The sequence below is a fragment of the Hyla sarda genome, unplaced genomic scaffold, assembly GCF_029499605.1.
Source record: "Hyla sarda isolate aHylSar1 unplaced genomic scaffold, aHylSar1.hap1 scaffold_2844, whole genome shotgun sequence".
Taxonomy (NCBI): Eukaryota; Metazoa; Chordata; class Amphibia; order Anura; family Hylidae; genus Hyla; species Hyla sarda.
This window is the reverse complement of record NW_026609550.1, coordinates 1-13,580: the sequence shown is the minus strand read 5'-3', so window position 1 is coordinate 13,580 and position 13,580 is coordinate 1. Positions and strand designations below refer to the sequence as shown.

The 13,580-nt window shown below is 46.1% G+C and overlaps 4 non-coding genes and 2 pseudogenes across 4 annotated transcripts; all 6 read right to left on the bottom strand.

Moving 5' to 3' along the window:
- Positions 1–1,717: 1,717 nt before the first annotated feature.
- Positions 1,718–1,908, bottom strand: LOC130326421 (U2 spliceosomal RNA). Its single transcript, XR_008871022.1, has one exon. It is a non-coding gene; the product is annotated as a U2 spliceosomal RNA (small nuclear RNA).
- Positions 1,909–3,997: 2,089 nt separating this feature from the next.
- LOC130326420 (U2 spliceosomal RNA) lies at positions 3,998–4,188 on the bottom strand. The gene has a single exon (XR_008871021.1). It is a non-coding gene; the product is annotated as a U2 spliceosomal RNA (small nuclear RNA).
- A 2,090-nt stretch (positions 4,189–6,278) lies between these two features.
- Positions 6,279–6,469, bottom strand: LOC130326419 (U2 spliceosomal RNA). The gene has a single exon (XR_008871020.1). It is a non-coding gene; the product is annotated as a U2 spliceosomal RNA (small nuclear RNA).
- A 2,089-nt stretch (positions 6,470–8,558) lies between these two features.
- LOC130326417 (U2 spliceosomal RNA) lies at positions 8,559–8,739 on the bottom strand (annotated as a pseudogene).
- Positions 8,740–9,431: 692 nt separating this feature from the next.
- On the bottom strand, positions 9,432–9,591 carry LOC130326418 (U2 spliceosomal RNA; annotated as a pseudogene).
- Positions 9,592–11,689: 2,098 nt separating this feature from the next.
- LOC130326409 (U2 spliceosomal RNA) lies at positions 11,690–11,882 on the bottom strand. Its single transcript, XR_008871013.1, has one exon. It is a non-coding gene; the product is annotated as a U2 spliceosomal RNA (small nuclear RNA).
- Between the last annotated feature and the right edge of the window lie 1,698 nt (positions 11,883–13,580).

Sequence of the window (13,580 nt, the reverse complement as noted above, 5' to 3'; positions counted from 1 at the left end):
GGGAAGCTGTAAGCATAGAGGACATGCCTGCACCCCATTGGACTTACCTGTGTGGGTTAAATCCGGGTTATTTGACAACCTATGGCGGTGATGGTTCTGCTCAGGCAGAGCAGTGCTGATGCTCCTCATAAAGCTGTCGCTGCTGTGAAGGTTCTAGGTGACATCACAAATCCCTATGGTTACATACACAACAAAGCTGGGTTGTTGTTGTTTACACTCTGCAAGGCCTGTGGAAGTGAGTGACATCATAGCACTGTAGTTCTGAGGGTTCTAGATGGATGCAACAATCTCCTGTTGCTTCTATGAAGGCCATAATAGACGACATCACCAAACAGCTCCATAGTCACATACACAGCAAAGGAGAGATGTTGTTTACACCTAGTGATGTCAGTGGTATTGAGTGACATCACAGCACAGTGCTAAGGCTCCTGGGCCTGGACACAGCAGCGGCTGCAATATCTCAACGGAGAATACGTTTATATATATGTGTGTGTGTGCGCGTATATATATATATATATATATATATATATATATATATATATATATTTCTCCGCCGAAATCACTTTTAAACCCATTTCCACCTTTTTTTCCCTTCTCTTCCTCTTACTTTTTTTTCACGTTTTTTTACGTTTTTCTCCTTTTCGCCTCTTTTCTGGGCGTATTATTCTTCTTTTTCTTCTTTTTTTTTGTCTAATGCATACCCCATCAGTGCAGCAATGCTTATTCAATACCGCCAGCAGATGGAGACACTGGGGGATAATTTTCTAAGGATTTATACTGATTTTTCCTGTCTGAATTTGTCGCACAGAAAGTTGCAGGCCAAATATGTGTGACATTTCTGCGACTTTAGCTTCTAGAGCATTTTTACAACATTATACATAGGTGCTGAATACATAAAAAGCGACTGTTCAGCGACAGACAAGTCGCATCGGCTGAAAGTAGGCCAGAATGTCAGTCCATGTTGGAGCAGGTTTAGATACAGTCTAAAGTATAGATCTCAAAGTCTGTGCACAGAATTTAGCAAGGGCCTCGCACCTTCTGATGCATCAGGTAGGTGCACAATAGCATAGCCTAACCCTCTGTACTTTGGTCTATATTGATGCGGGACATAGACAGCCAGCTGATGACCAATCCATTAGTGCAATGGATGGCTGGAAGCATTTGTCTTTGCCTTTGCAATACCACAGAAGCAATGCATGGTCAATGTACAGCAATGACACACCTGTGTGAACAGCCAGGAGACCCCCCCCCCCCATGTTATGTTACATAGTTACATAGTTAGTACGGTCGAAAAAAGACATATGTCCATCACGTTCAACCAGGGAATTAAGGGGTAGGGGTGTGGCGCGATATTGGGGAAGGGATGAGATTTTATATTTCTTCATAAGCATTAATCTTATTTTGTCAATTAGGAACATTCAGCACCCACCCGCTATCAAGGCAGCTGCCTATCATGTCATGCCCTACCTGCACAGGTGTGCTGGCTACTCAAATGATCCAATTAAGGAGGCCATTTAGTCAGCAGCAGCAGAAGTCCTGTGCCTGGACGCTCCAACAGGGGCCAGACACAAGCAGAAGCAGAAGCAGCAGAAGCAGCAGCAGCACCACCTTTTGTTTTTTGGCTGCAGCAGCAGCAAGGCCCACAGGGCTGGCTAGCTGGCTAGCCAGCAAGCAGGTAGCAATGAAAGTAGGAATCTTTCTTTTTAACCCTGTAAGGGGGTGGTGCACTGTACCCGAAGATACTGCCATATCGGGTCAATGCATAGGGCGACGGAAGCAAGCTTCGAAATCGGCCCCCGTTCTCAAAAATCCATTTAATATATGGTCCCCAGATAGGGGACGTATCAGATATTAAACTGATAAGAACAGATACTACACTTGATCTTAGCCAAAAGGCCGAGAAGCGATAACCGTGAAAGGGGCGGGCCCAACAAGGTCCCCTTCATGGGCACTATCACTGCTTGCTGTCAGGGAGGCTGCCAGACAATTTTCCATGCACACTCTGGGCTGGGGGGCAGTCAACCACCAGTACACACAGCAGAACCTAAACCCATACCATTATTGCTAAGCAGCAAGACAGGGGCCCATTGCACTCCCACGGGGCCTTTTTAAATGCAATCCATAACCCGGATTTGCCAGGAACCCTTCTTACTCCTCCTACTTGCATGTGACACTGGGCTTAGGATCTGCATAGGAAACACACACACAAGCACACACCTACCTTTGTTGCCTGCAGATGCCTCCTTGGCTGTCCCCAAACGGTATCAAACCAACACCCACGGGAAGCTGTAAGCATAGAGGACATGCCTGCACCCCATTGGACTTACCTGTGTGGGTTAAATCCGGGTTATTTGACAACCTATGGCGGTGATGGTTCTGCTCAGGCAGAGCAGTGCTGATGCTCCTCATAAAGCTGTCGCTGCTGTGAAGGTTCTAGGTGACATCACAAATCCCTATGGTTACATACACAACAAAGCTGGGTTGTTGTTGTTTACACTCTGCAAGGCCTGTGGAAGTGAGTGACATCATAGCACTGTAGTTCTGAGGGTTCTAGATGGATGCAACAATCTCCTGTTGCTTCTATGAAGGCCATAATAGACGACATCACCAAACAGCTCCATAGTCACATACACAGCAAAGGAGAGATGTTGTTTACACCTAGTGATGTCAGTGGTATTGAGTGACATCACAGCACAGTGCTAAGGCTCCTGGGCCTGGACACAGCAGCGGCTGCAATATCTCAACGGAGAATACGTTTATATATATGTGTGTGTGTGCGCGTATATATATATATATATATATATATATATATATATATATATATATTTCTCCGCCGAAATCACTTTTAAACCCATTTCCACCTTTTTTTCCCTTCTCTTCCTCTTACTTTTTTTTCACGTTTTTTTACGTTTTTCTCCTTTTCGCCTCTTTTCTGGGCGTATTATTCTTCTTTTTCTTCTTTTTTTTTGTCTAATGCATACCCCATCAGTGCAGCAATGCTTATTCAATACCGCCAGCAGATGGAGACACTGGGGGATAATTTTCTAAGGATTTATACTGATTTTTCCTGTCTGAATTTGTCGCACAGAAAGTTGCAGGCCAAATATGTGTGACATTTCTGCGACTTTAGCTTCTAGAGCATTTTTACAACATTATACATAGGTGCTGAATACATAAAAAGCGACTGTTCAGCGACAGACAAGTCGCATCGGCTGAAAGTAGGCCAGAATGTCAGTCCATGTTGGAGCAGGTTTAGATACAGTCTAAAGTATAGATCTCAAAGTCTGTGCACAGAATTTAGCAAGGGCCTCGCACCTTCTGATGCATCAGGTAGGTGCACAATAGCATAGCCTAACCCTCTGTACTTTGGTCTATATTGATGCGGGACATAGACAGCCAGCTGATGACCAATCCATTAGTGCAATGGATGGCTGGAAGCATTTGTCTTTGCCTTTGCAATACCACAGAAGCAATGCATGGTCAATGTACAGCAATGACACACCTGTGTGAACAGCCAGGAGACCCCCCCCCCCCATGTTATGTTACATAGTTACATAGTTAGTACGGTCGAAAAAAGACATATGTCCATCACGTTCAACCAGGGAATTAAGGGGTAGGGGTGTGGCGCGATATTGGGGAAGGGATGAGATTTTATATTTCTTCATAAGCATTAATCTTATTTTGTCAATTAGGAACATTCAGCACCCACCCGCTATCAAGGCAGCTGCCTATCATGTCATGCCCTACCTGCACAGGTGTGCTGGCTACTCAAATGATCCAATTAAGGAGGCCATTTAGTCAGCAGCAGCAGAAGTCCTGTGCCTGGACGCTCCAACAGGGGCCAGACACAAGCAGAAGCAGAAGCAGCAGAAGCAGCAGCAGCACCACCTTTTGTTTTTTGGCTGCAGCAGCAGCAAGGCCCACAGGGCTGGCTAGCTGGCTAGCCAGCAAGCAGGTAGCAATGAAAGTAGGAATCTTTCTTTTTAACCCTGTAAGGGGGTGGTGCACTGTACCCGAAGATACTGCCATATCGGGTCAATGCATAGGGCGACGGAAGCAAGCTTCGAAATCGGCCCCCGTTCTCAAAAATCCATTTAATATATGGTCCCCAGATAGGGGACGTATCAGATATTAAACTGATAAGAACAGATACTACACTTGATCTTAGCCAAAAGGCCGAGAAGCGATAACCGTGAAAGGGGCGGGCCCAACAAGGTCCCCTTCATGGGCACTATCACTGCTTGCTGTCAGGGAGGCTGCCAGACAATTTTCCATGCACACTCTGGGCTGGGGGGCAGTCAACCACCAGTACACACAGCAGAACCTAAACCCATACCATTATTGCTAAGCAGCAAGACAGGGGCCCATTGCACTCCCACGGGGCCTTTTTAAATGCAATCCATAACCCGGATTTGCCAGGAACCCTTCTTACTCCTCCTACTTGCATGTGACACTGGGCTTAGGATCTGCATAGGAAACACACACACAAGCACACACCTACCTTTGTTGCCTGCAGATGCCTCCTTGGCTGTCCCCAAACGGTATCAAACCAACACCCACGGGAAGCTGTAAGCATAGAGGACATGCCTGCACCCCATTGGACTTACCTGTGTGTGTTAAATCCGGGTTATTTGACAACCTATGGCGGTGATGGTTCTGCTCAGGCAGAGCAGTGCTGATGCTCCTCATAAAGCTGTCGCTGCTGTGAAGGTTCTAGGTGACATCACAAATCCCTATGGTTACATACACAACAAAGCTGGGTTGTTGTTGTTTACACTCTGCAAGGCCTGTGGAAGTGAGTGACATCATAGCACTGTAGTTCTGAGGGTTCTAGATGGATGCAACAATCTCCTGTTGCTTCTATGAAGGCCATAATAGACGACATCACCAAACAGCTCCATAGTCACATACACAGCAAAGGAGAGATGTTGTTTACACCTAGTGATGTCAGTGGTATTGAGTGACATCACAGCACAGTGCTAAGGCTCCTGGGCCTGGACACAGCAGCGGCTGCAATATCTCAACGGAGAATACGTTTATATATATGTGTGTGTGTGCGCGTATATATATATATATATATATATATATATATATATATATATATATTTCTCCGCCGAAATCACTTTTAAACCCATTTCCACCTTTTTTTCCCTTCTCTTCCTCTTACTTTTTTTTCACGTTTTTTTACGTTTTTCTCCTTTTCGCCTCTTTTCTGGGCGTATTATTCTTCTTTTTCTTCTTTTTTTTTGTCTAATGCATACCCCATCAGTGCAGCAATGCTTATTCAATACCGCCAGCAGATGGAGACACTGGGGGATAATTTTCTAAGGATTTATACTGATTTTTCCTGTCTGAATTTGTCGCACAGAAAGTTGCAGGCCAAATATGTGTGACATTTCTGCGACTTTAGCTTCTAGAGCATTTTTACAACATTATACATAGGTGCTGAATACATAAAAAGCGACTGTTCAGCGACAGACAAGTCGCATCGGCTGAAAGTAGGCCAGAATGTCAGTCCATGTTGGAGCAGGTTTAGATACAGTCTAAAGTATAGATCTCAAAGTCTGTGCACAGAATTTAGCAAGGGCCTCGCACCTTCTGATGCATCAGGTAGGTGCACAATAGCATAGCCTAACCCTCTGTACTTTGGTCTATATTGATGCGGGACATAGACAGCCAGCTGATGACCAATCCATTAGTGCAATGGATGGCTGGAAGCATTTGTCTTTGCCTTTGCAATACCACAGAAGCAATGCATGGTCAATGTACAGCAATGACACACCTGTGTGAACAGCCAGGAGACCCCCCCCCCCCCATGTTATGTTACATAGTTACATAGTTAGTACGGTCGAAAAAAGACATATGTCCATCACGTTCAACCAGGGAATTAAGGGGTAGGGGTGTGGCGCGATATTGGGGAAGGGATGAGATTTTATATTTCTTCATAAGCATTAATCTTATTTTGTCAATTAGGAACATTCAGCACCCACCCGCTATCAAGGCAGCTGCCTATCATGTCATGCCCTACCTGCACAGGTGTGCTGGCTACTCAAATGATCCAATTAAGGAGGCCATTTAGTCAGCAGCAGCAGAAGTCCTGTGCCTGGACGCTCCAACAGGGGCCAGACACAAGCAGAAGCAGAAGCAGCAGAAGCAGCAGCAGCACCACCTTTTGTTTTTTGGCTGCAGCAGCAGCAAGGCCCACAGGGCTGGCTAGCTGGCTAGCCAGCAAGCAGGTAGCAATGAAAGTAGGAATCTTTCTTTTTAACCCTGTAAGGGGGTGGTGCACTGTACCCGAAGATACTGCCATATCGGGTCAATGCATAGGGCGACGGAAGCAAGCTTCGAAATCGGCCCCCGTTCTCAAAAATCCATTTAATATATGGTCCCCAGATAGGGGACGTATCAGATATTAAACTGATAAGAACAGATACTACACTTGATCTTAGCCAAAAGGCCGAGAAGCGATAACCGTGAAAGGGGCGGGCCCAACAAGGTCCCCTTCATGGGCACTATCACTGCTTGCTGTCAGGGAGGCTGCCAGACAATTTTCCATGCACACTCTGGGCTGGGGGGCAGTCAACCACCAGTACACACAGCAGAACCTAAACCCATACCATTATTGCTAAGCAGCAAGACAGGGGCCCATTGCACTCCCACGGGGCCTTTTTAAATGCAATCCATAACCCGGATTTGCCAGGAACCCTTCTTACTCCTCCTACTTGCATGTGACACTGGGCTTAGGATCTGCATAGGAAACACACACACAAGCACACACCTACCTTTGTTGCCTGCAGATGCCTCCTTGGCTGTCCCCAAACGGTATCAAACCAACACCCACGGGAAGCTGTAAGCATAGAGGACATGCCTGCACCCCATTGGACTTACCTGTGTGGGTTAAATCCGGGTTATTTGACAACCTATGGCGGTGATGGTTCTGCTCAGGCAGAGCAGTGCTGATGCTCCTCATAAAGCTGTCGCTGCTGTGAAGGTTCTAGGTGACATCACAAATCCCTATGGTTACATACACAACAAAGCTGGGTTGTTGTTGTTTACACTCTGCAAGGCCTGTGGAAGTGAGTGACATCATAGCACTGTAGTTCTGAGGGTTCTAGATGGATGCAACAATCTCCTGTTGCTTCTATGAAGGCCATAATAGACGACATCACCAAACAGCTCCATAGTCACATACACAGCAAAGGAGAGATGTTGTTTACACCTAGTGATGTCAGTGGTATTGAGTGACATCACAGCACAGTGCTAAGGCTCCTGGGCCTGGACACAGCAGCGGCTGCAATATCTCAACGGAGAATACGTTTATATATATGTGTGTGTGTGCGCGTATATATATATATATATATATATATATATATATATATATATATATTTCTCCGCCGAAATCACTTTTAAACCCATTTCCACCTTTTTTTCCCTTCTCTTCCTCTTACTTTTTTTTCACGTTTTTTTACGTTTTTCTCCTTTTCGCCTCTTTTCTGGGCGTATTATTCTTCTTTTTCTTCTTTTTTTTTGTCTAATGCATACCCCATCAGTGCAGCAATGCTTATTCAATACCGCCAGCAGATGGAGACACTGGGGGATAATTTTCTAAGGATTTATACTGATTTTTCCTGTCTGAATTTGTCGCACAGAAAGTTGCAGGCCAAATATGTGTGACATTTCTGCGACTTTAGCTTCTAGAGCATTTTTACAACATTATACATAGGTGCTGAATACATAAAAAGCGACTGTTCAGCGACAGACAAGTCGCATCGGCTGAAAGTAGGCCAGAATGTCAGTCCATGTTGGAGCAGGTTTAGATACAGTCTAAAGTATAGATCTCAAAGTCTGTGCACAGAATTTAGCAAGGGCCTCGCACCTTCTGATGCATCAGGTAGGTGCACAATAGCATAGCCTAACCCTCTGTACTTTGGTCTATATTGATGCGGGACATAGACAGCCAGCTGATGACCAATCCATTAGTGCAATGGATGGCTGGAAGCATTTGTCTTTGCCTTTGCAATACCACAGAAGCAATGCATGGTCAATGTACAGCAATGACACACCTGTGTGAACAGCCAGGAGACCCCCCCCCCCCATGTTATGTTACATAGTTACATAGTTAGTACGGTCGAAAAAAGACATATGTCCATCACGTTCAACCAGGGAATTAAGGGGTAGGGGTGTGGCGCGATATTGGGGAAGGGATGAGATTTTATATTTCTTCATAAGCATTAATCTTATTTTGTCAATTAGGAACATTCAGCACCCACCCGCTATCAAGGCAGCTGCCTATCATGTCATGCCCTACCTGCACAGGTGTGCTGGCTACTCAAATGATCCAATTAAGGAGGCCATTTAGTCAGCAGCAGCAGAAGTCCTGTGCCTGGACGCTCCAACAGGGGCCAGACACAAGCAGAAGCAGAAGCAGCAGAAGCAGCAGCAGCACCACCTTTTGTTTTTTGGCTGCAGCAGCAGCAAGGCCCACAGGGCTGGCTAGCTGGCTAGCCAGCAAGCAGGTAGCAATGAAAGTAGGAATCTTTCTTTTTAACCCTGTAAGGGGGTGGTGCACTGTACCCGAAGATACTGCCATATCGGGTCAATGCATAGGGCGACGGAAGCAAGCTTCGAAATCGGCCCCCGTTCTCAAAAATCCATTTAATATATGGTCCCCAGATAGGGGACGTATCAGATATTAAACTGATAAGAACAGATTTTTTTTTTTTTTTATCTAAAGCCGAGGAACGTGCTTTCGATTCACCCAAAGTGCAAGAAAAAGTGCAAACGTGTTACACTAAAAAAACGTGCACAAAGGATGCGGTCTATCGCAAGCCCTTCTCCGATAGGAGAGAGGCCCCCCAACAAACCTTACCCTTCGCCTCCGGACCAAAAGGTACCTGCGAGGTTCCAGGTTCGATGTCCCTTTTCGCCGAAGCTACTAGGAGACCACAAATGCTCCCGGCATCCCCCTTGGCGTTAGCCAAGGTATCTGCCCGCAGAGCCGATTACGGTAGGTACCCTGCGAAGCAGGAGTACCCGGGGTGTTTGCAGGGAGGTGCGGAACCTAATGGCCACACACACCTCCCCTAGACCGCCAGGAGGGACACCCAGAAGGGCTACCGCATCCTGACAAATCCTGTGAACACACAACACGCAAAAAGTGACACAGTGAGACAAAAAATAAATAAATAAGTGAATGTGTGCAGATATACTGCCCGGACATCCGGCCGGATCTATAAAAATTTCTCTGATCCTAGCCAGAAGGCCGGGAATCAAGAGGTGAGTGCCACAAGGTGAAGAGATTATGGTGCCCGTGCTTCAACTCAGTGAGCCTATTCTCCCAGTGAGTTTCGGCACCTCGGGGTCACCACTCCCCGAGGCACAAAAGTACCTCGGCTCTAGACCCTCTCAGCCTCATGGCGAGACCCGGAGGGAACAGGTCACATCGGGGCAGCCGTCGAGCTGATTCCTCAGAACCAGCCCCGGAAAGCCCTGGTACACCTGCATCCTCCATGCAGCACCCATCCCCACCAGCATGAAAACTGATAAGAACAGATACTACACTTGATCTTAGCCAAAAGGCCGAGAAGCGATAACCGTGAAAGGGGCGGGCCCAACAAGGTCCCCCTTCATGGGCACTATCACTGCTTGCTGTCAGGGAGGCTGCCAGACAATTTTCCATGCACACTCTGGGCTGGGGGGCAGTCAACCACCAGTACACACAGCAGAACCTAAACCCATACCATTATTGCTAAGCAGCAAGACAGGGGCCCATTGCACTCCCACGGGGCCTTTTTAAATGCAATCCATAACCCGGATTTGCCAGGAACCCTTCTTACTCCTCCTACTTGCATGTGACACTGGGCTTAGGATCTGCATAGGAAACACACACACAAGCACACACCTACCCTTTGTTGCCTGCAGATGCCTCCTTGGCTGTCCCCCAAACGGTATCAAACCAACACCCACGGGAAGCTGTAAGCATAGAGGACATGCCTGCACCCCATTGGACTTACCTGTGTGGGTTAAATCCGGGTTATTTGACAACCTATGGCGGTGATGGTTCTGCTCAGGCAGAGCAGTGCTGATGCTCCTCATAAAGCTGTCGCTGCTGTGAAGGTTCTAGGTGACATCACAAATCCCTATGGTTACATACACAACAAAGCTGGGTTGTTGTTGTTTACACTCTGCAAGGCCTGTGGAAGTGAGTGACATCATAGCACTGTAGTTCTGAGGGTTCTAGATGGATGCAACAATCTCCTGTTGCTTCTATGAAGGCCATAATAGACGACATCACCCAAACAGCTCCATAGTCACATACACAGCAAAGGAGAGATGTTGTTTACACCTAGTGATGTCAGTGGTATTGAGTGACATCACAGCACAGTGCTAAGGCTCCTGGGCCTGGACACAGCAGCGGCTGCAATATCTCAACGGAGAATACGTTTATATATATGTGTGTGTGTGCGCGTATATATATATATATATATATATATATATATATATATATATATATTTCTCCGCCGAAATCACTTTTAAAACCCATTTCCACCTTTTTTTCCCTTCTCTTCCTCTTACTTTTTTTTCACGTTTTTTTTACGTTTTTCTCCTTTTCGCCTCTTTTCTGGGCGTATTATTCTTCTTTTTCTTCTTTTTTTTTGTCTAATGCATACCCCATCAGTGCAGCAATGCTTATTCAATACCGCCAGCAGATGGAGACACTGGGGGATAATTTTCTAAGGATTTATACTGATTTTTCCCTGTCTGAATTTGTCGCACAGAAAGTTGCAGGCCAAATATGTGTGACATTTCTGCGACTTTAGCTTCTAGAGCATTTTTACAACATTATACATAGGTGCTGAATACATAAAAAGCGACTGTTCAGCGACAGACAAGTCGCATCGGCTGAAAGTAGGCCAGAATGTCAGTCCATGTTGGAGCAGGTTTAGATACAGTCTAAAGTATAGATCTCAAAGTCTGTGCACAGAATTTAGCAAGGGCCTCGCACCTTCTGATGCATCAGGTAGGTGCACAATAGCATAGCCTAACCCTCTGTACTTTGGTCTATATTGATGCGGGACATAGACAGCCAGCTGATGACCAATCCATTAGTGCAATGGATGGCTGGAAGCATTTGTCTTTGCCTTTGCAATACCACAGAAGCAATGCATGGTCAATGTACAGCAATGACACACCTGTGTGAACAGCCAGGAGACCCCCCCCCCCCCATGTTATGTTACATAGTTACATAGTTAGTACGGTCGAAAAAAGACATATGTCCATCACGTTCAACCAGGGAATTAAGGGGTAGGGGTGTGGCGCGATATTGGGGAAGGGATGAGATTTTATATTTCTTCATAAGCATTAATCTTATTTTGTCAATTAGGAACATTCAGCACCCACCCGCTATCAAGGCAGCTGCCTATCATGTCATGCCCTACCTGCACAGGTGTGCTGGCTACTCAAATGATCCAATTAAGGAGGCCATTTAGTCAGCAGCAGCAGAAGTCCTGTGCCTGGACGCTCCCAACAGGGGCCAGACACAAGCAGAAGCAGAAGCAGCAGAAGCAGCAGCAGCACCACCTTTTGTTTTTTGGCTGCAGCAGCAGCAAGGCCCACAGGGCTGGCTAGCTGGCTAGCCAGCAAGCAGGTAGCAATGAAAGTAGGAATCTTTCTTTTTAACCCTGTAAGGGGGTGGTGCACTGTACCCGAAGATACTGCCATATCGGGTCAATGCATAGGGGCGACGGAAGCAAGCTTCGAAAATCGGCCCCCGTTCTCAAAAATCCATTTAATATATGGTCCCCAGATAGGGGACGTATCAGATATTAAACTGATAAGAACAGATACTACACTTGATCTTAGCCAAAAGGCCGAGAAGCGATAACCGTGAAAGGGGCGGGCCCAACAAGGTCCCCTTCATGGGCACTATCACTGCTTGCTGTCAGGGAGGCTGCCAGACAATTTTCCATGCACACTCTGGGCTGGGGGGCAGTCAACCACCAGTACACACAGCAGAACCTAAACCCATACCATTATTGCTAAGCAGCAAGACAGGGGCCCATTGCACTCCCACGGGGCCTTTTTAAATGCAATCCATAACCCGGATTTTGCCAGGAACCCTTCTTACTCCTCCTACTTGCATGTGACACTGGGCTTAGGATCTGCATAGGAAACACACACACAAGCACACACCTACCTTTGTTGCCTGCAGATGCCTCCTTGGCTGTCCCCAAACGGTATCAAACCAACACCCACGGGAAGCTGTAAGCATAGAGGACATGCCTGCACCCCCATTGGACTTACCTGTGTGGGTTAAATCCGGGTTATTTGACAACCTATGGCGGTGATGGTTCTGCTCAGGCAGAGCAGTGCTGATGCTCCTCATAAAGCTGTCGCTGCTGTGAAGGTTCTAGGTGACATCACAAATCCCTATGGTTACATACACAACAAAGCTGGGTTGTTGTTGTTTACACTCTGCAAGGCCTGTGGAAGTGAGTGACATCATAGCACTGTAGTTCTGAGGGTTCTAGATGGATGCAACAATCTCCTGTTGCTTCTATGAAGGCCATAATAGACGACATCACCAAACAGCTCCATAGTCACATACACAGCAAAGGAGAGATGTTGTTTACACCTAGTGATGTCAGTGGTATTGAGTGACATCACAGCACAGTGCTAAGGCTCCTGGGCCTGGACACAGCAGCGGCTGCAATATCTCAACGGAGAATACGTTTATATATATGTGTGTGTGTGCGCGTATATATATATAGTATATATATATATATATATATATATATATAATATATTTCTCCGCCGAAATCACTTTTAAACCCATTTCCACCTTTTTTTCCCTTCTCTTCCTCTTACTTTTTTTTCACGTTTTTTTACGTTTTTCTCCTTTTCGCCTCTTTTCTGGGCGTATTATTCTTCTTTTTCTTCTTTTTTTTTGTCTAATGCATACCCCATCAGTGCAGCAATGCTTATTCAATACCGCCAGCAGATGGGAGACACTGGGGGATAATTTTCTAAGGATTTATACTGATTTTTCCTGTCTGAATTTGTCGCACAGAAAGTTGCAGGCCAAATATGTGTGACATTTCTGCGACTTTAGCTTCTAGAGCATTTTTACAACATTATACATAGGTGCTGAATACATAAAAAGCGACTGTTCAGCGACAGACAAGTCGCATCGGCTGAAAGTAGGCCAGAATGTCAGTCCATGTTGGAGCAGGTTTAGATACAGTCTAAAGTATAGATCTCAAAGTCTGTGCACAGAATTTAGCAAGGGCCTCGCACCTTCTGATGCATCAGGTAGGTGCACAATAGCATAGCCTAACCCTCTGTACTTTGGTCTATATTGATGCGGGACATAGACAGCCAGCTGATGACCAATCCATTAGTGCAATGGATGGCTGGAAGCATTTGTCTTTGCCTTTGCAATACCACAGAAGCAATGCATGGTCAATGTACAGCAATGACACACCTGTGTGAACAGCCAGGAGACCCCCCCCCCCCCATGTTATGTTACATAGTTACATAGTTAGTACGGTCGAAAAAAGACATATGTCCATCACGTTCAA